Below are 5,407 nucleotides of genomic sequence, written 5' to 3'. Positions count from 1 at the left end.
CAAGGTAGAGGAGGTAGAAGAAAGGGCCTTACAGGCACGAGACAGCCTGAGGCCACTGCAAAAATGGTCGACATGGAAAGGAATAGAAGAGAAGAAGTAGAGAAGTGCATCAAGGAGCTCTGAGATAGGCTTGAAGACATCAAAGTAGATGAGGACATTGCACAAAAGGATCTAGCTCAATGATGTGAAAGCATATTGAATATCAGAGAGTCGAAAAGGAAGCTCTTTACAAACAACTCTACAACATGCAAAATGCATTGAACAGTGAAAAAGACCAGCAAATGGAGAAGCTGAAAAGGGAGAATGCAGAAACTAGAGCAATGATGTCGGAGCTATGAGAGAGCTTCAAGGCTAGGAAGGATGGGGCAAAGAGAAGAAATGGTGGAGAAGACAGAGCTCTCCAAGACATAAAGGATGGTCATGGTGGAGAAAGTTGCAGTAGCCACAGCTGGGGTTATTATCTAGAAACAATTTTGCAAGTTTAAAGGTTAATCTACAAGACCCTGCAATGATATTACGATAGGGTTGTGCACCAGCTTGCAATGGCTTTCAAAAGTCTTGAAAAGCAATTCATCGTCATGAGAGATTTTCAAACTAGAGTGGAAGCCTTGGAAATGGCCCATGTTGATGCTATTCAACTTTAAAAGATGCTGAGGCAATCAGATGAAGCTATTGTATAGAGTGAGAAAAGAGTGGAGGAGATGAAGGAGAACAACCATAGCCTTAGGATGAGGGAGGAAGGAATCAAGGAGCAACTTCTTCATATAAAGAGCCAGACTATGGTATTGATGGTTGCAATAGTTAAATTGGATGCCTATACTATTATGCAACAAGGTCCAAAATGCATGGTCTATCATACCCATTCATAAATGATTGCATAATCTGATGGCCTACGTGATACCATCATATGCATGTTTTTTTATTTGGGGTGTTTGTACATACAATATTGGTATGTAGATTATGTCATTTGCCATTGCCTAGGTCATGGACACATCAAATGTGCATGCCTACTATACAGCTTTCTACGATGTTGTGGGTCTCGACGGTGACTCACATGTTGTGGGGATGTTGAAGATATGCCAATGGAGCCTCCACTCCTAGCTACTCCTTGTGAGAGCAATGCATAGCACGAGTCGTTCGCAAGTGTCACTCAAGCGGCCTCCGAACTGTTGCAATGTGTCTCCACATGAGAAAGGGGGAAGGGGAAGAGGGGAGAAGAGAGGGGAGAAGGGAGGGAGAAGGAGAAGGGAATAAGAGAGTGAAGGGGGTGGAGTGGTAGACACAAGGGCACTACAATGGAAACAAGAGAACACCCAAAACACTCTCTTCGAGGAGAAGAGGGAGCTTGTATTCAAACTTGTGCAAACAACAATGAAGACCAAAGTCAACACTTTGGCCTTTTATACAAGTCACTCTTTGAAGGGAGGGTCAACCCTTTTCCTTTTAGCACTCTCCCTCTCTTTACAATAAAAAGGTTCTTGGACCTGTAGGGTGCCAAGGCATATTGCTATTCTTTCCATCTCTCCCTACTAGAGGAAATAGTGCTTGTGTTAACCATATTAGAGCACTTGGGATAAGCCAGGCATTAGGAGGTGTTCCTAACCGGCTCCCAAATAGCACTTGTGTTAGCCTCGCACCTCCTAGGCTTAGGTGATTTGGGGCTCAAACTCCTTGAGCACCCTCATGCCTTAAACCATTTGGGGCTCGAACTCTGTGAACGCAGCTCGAAGCCTGGAGTGGTGAGGCTTAACTTCCACGAGACACTCCACGGCAACCCTGCACGTTGCCTGGAATCCTTTGCTTCGAAATATTTGGGGATCAAATTCCTGAGTTTGAGTTGTACTCCTTTCATGGCTATTTTCATTAGCGTGGCTATTTTCATGGACGTGGACCTAAAATGTGCACGTTGCCTGCACTCTTTGGTCTTGGTCTTGGTGTTAGCTGGAACATACAACCTATGTTTGGAATCCTTGAATCCTTGGACTTTGGGTATTTGGGGTTCAAACTCCTTGAGTTTGAGCTATACTCCTTCCATGTGCACATTGCTTGCTATCACAGCTTGTCCGTTGAAGTAGATCATGCGGCATGATCTCCTCTAATCACTAAATTACCCTACATTTGGTAGCTATACTCTTTGGATGTTAACATGCCCCCTTTCTTGTTATTGATCCGTCCTCGAGTCAACCACGTTGGAGGAGGTTGGGACTGTCTGTAGGACGGTGGAATGGTCCAGCTACTGTGAAGTGAGGCGAGTGAGGTATGAGCGGTACTTTCAAAAATGTGTAGCATGCATATCCTTGTAGGTGCGGATGTGATGTCCTTGGAGGTTATGGATGCGGAGGTAGAGGTGGAGGTCATGGGATTACATCAGACTGATGTCAAGATTGAAGACAATCTGGTTGTTCAGACTGTGGAGGCGGTTGTCGATGGGGCGACTGTGGGGGAGAAGATCACAAAGGAGTAAGAGGAGGAGGCAGTTGAAATGTACCGCTGTGACGATTGCAGGATCTGGCAGTGAGCCATATGTGTCATTGAATGACTGGAGGCAGAAGAAAAATCCCTCTTGAGTCATCTCTTTGGGGAAGATGTACTTGGGAAAGTTGTACAACAAATTTGGGTCCTTCTACTGGAGGTCTCAAAATGAGACCCAAGTCCATCATCATTCCATGGGCATATAGAATGGGTGGACTCAATGATTGACGGGTGCACTATGGTAGTAGCACCAAAATTTCTCCAGCTTCAAGAAGGGGAGCTGCCATTGTGGCTGCAGACTGGCATCAGCATCGATCGTGGGGACTGGAGCATTGAGGGTGAGGTTGTATCCTCCTCTCATGCGCTTTGGATGCACGTGGCACCAGTCATCAAAGGACTGCATTGAGGGGACCCATCTCAAGAATTTTGTAGAGGTGAAGGTGAAAGCCCTCGAGCTAGTGCTTCCAATGGTGCATTAGTGTGCTATCTGGCAACTCCTGAAAGAACTGTAAGTCCAAGCACTAGTGGACATCTTCGAGGGGGGGAAACTGGCAGGGATAGCGAAGCGTCATCATCTGCAAGTGGCATGGGCTCCAACTCTATTGTGCCTAGAGGCATTGATGCGCCAGGTTCTTGTACAAAATTGTCTACTTTGAGCAACGTGTTGAAGGCTTTGTCAAGAAGGTTGGACTAGAGCATTGGAGGAGGGCCCGTGCTATGTGATGGTGCTGTTAGAGGTATTAGATGAGTACTCGGGCAGTGTTGTTCGAGGGAGGGGAGGGTGGTTGGCTTATTGGGTGGGTAGGGCAGGATCTAGAGGAGGTGATAGTGGAATTTCTACAAGGGCGGTAGTATTAAAGAGGGTGATTACTTTGTTTCGCTCTTCCTCGATGATGTCCTCTGGGTAGGCTACGTGAATTGTTCCAAAATTGCTCACCAAGGACTCAAGTGAGTCTTGGAGAGCCTGTAGCACCCTGTTGAAGAGGATTATTATGCCGAGGGGGTGGCGGTAGGCCACAAGGTGCCCTTGAGATTGGATCGGCCATAGGTTTGCGTCCAATTGATGTCTGCATGCAGACTTACAGGTGTGCCGACCCACGGCGTGAGTTCTTCGGGCATTGCAAGTTGCATCACTTCATCATTCGTCAGATAATTAAGGGACTCAATGATGATGTGGCACTAGGCTTGAAAATTGAGGAGGATGGGATGGGCAGATAATGTCTAGAGTTTGGAGGGACGAAGAAGAGATTAAGAAGTGAGTTGGAGATCTAGGGAGAAGTATGACATGGCTAAGATGGGGCGGCAGTGGTCAAGGTTACAGCGGCGAGGGATGGTCTGGAGGGTGTTAGGAGGAAGTGGTCATGAGGTCTAGGTGGAAGATGAGATTTTGTGCGTGGAGTGCATCAAAGTGCATTTGGAGGGTTTGGAGGATGATGCGTGGTGCAAGTGTGTATGTGGCTAATTGTGCGGAGACCACCGTGTACATCTGAAACTCTTGTTGCTCTCAGTCTTCCAATCGTGACTCCTCTGATTGGCCGATGGTGCACTGGCATTTGTTTTCTTCTTAGAGGGAGACCGTTAGGTTCCTCTCTTGTGCCAGGAGATCCTATAAAAATCAGATCTGTTGTTTGTGGTACCTCTATGATCGAGCGTATTGCTCCTCTACCTATGCCTATTGTTCCAACGTTGTGCGCAAGTTTGACTTTGCCTTGTCAGCCTAGTCCATGAGCGTCTGGACCAGGGATTCACTTGTGGTGAGGTTGTCTTTGAGCCTTGCAAAAGCAAGCTCAACCTCCTCATCTTTGGCTTGATATTCTTCTGCTCTATGTACTACGGCATGGCCTATTGCTTAGGCTGCAACAATTGTTGATTGGCTTTCATGTGCAAAGAGCTGGGCCTGTATGAGACTAGCAGAGAGTTGTGAGGCTTGTTCCTGCCTCCTTTGCAAAATTGTGCAAGCGACCTGTGGGAGCTGTGCCATGGCCTCAAAGAGGTTTAATTCTATCAGGTCTGCACGTGACAATTGCTATGCCATCATGTGGCTATAGCCACCTGATGCTCGATATTGGGGTGTGCTACAAAATTATAAGGCCTCTGCTAGGCTTGCCCATGGAGCAGAAGAGGTGTCGATGGCGAAGGATGTGGTCTCCTAAGGGATTGTTGAGACTGAGACATAGGGCACGGCGGGGATGGTCGGCATAGCTCCAGCTCCTATATGGAGGCCAATTTCAATTGTTTCATTGCCTTGGAGGTCATCGATGAGAACTCCTCTTGAACCCATTTGCCCTTGCTTTGAGGATCCGCCTGCTAGAGGCACAGTTGTTGGTGCATAAATTTGTGCAATTGGTAGTCTTTATATTGTCCGAGCATCTTGTGCCCAGCTGCACATGAATTACTGAGGTGACACTGGGCATTATCCTTGCTCTCTTGGGCTTCACCTCCGTTTCTTCTAGCTCAGTCTGTACTGGGCTGGTGGCGAATTTCTCTACTAAGCCGAAGCCGACTAGCAAATGCTGACTCTTTAAGTAGTAGAGGATCGACATGTATAGCATGGGATTATTGATAATGTCCTCGTGGGTGCCGAGGTTGTCTCTCATTTGGTTGTAGAAGTAGTCAGCCCAGTTGATCTCCCGGAGCTCCACCATGTGCAGCAGGATATTTGGCACAATGGACTAATGATGTCCACCTCGAATGCTAACCTAAAGGGGGTACAATGTGTGGACAGGAGGTCATGTAGGCCCATAATGCTGCTATGAGCTTATGCTCCCAGTCGGTACGACTGGCTTCTACCATACATGTGATGATCTTATAGCATGTTTTGTTGGAGCTCTCAGCCAAGCCATTTGCCCTAGGGTAATATGGCGTTGACTTCCTATGAATGATCATAAATTGACTAGTCAGGATTGCTATCGTTTCATTGAGGAAGTGAGTTCCT

Source organism: Dipteris shenzhenensis, chromosome 14 (genome assembly GCF_047967505.1).
Source record: "Dipteris shenzhenensis isolate YYH24624 ecotype China chromosome 14, Dip_SZ_1.0, whole genome shotgun sequence".
NCBI classification, from domain to species: Eukaryota; Viridiplantae; Streptophyta; class Polypodiopsida; order Gleicheniales; family Dipteridaceae; genus Dipteris; species Dipteris shenzhenensis.
This window is presented reverse-complemented; position numbering follows the sequence as displayed.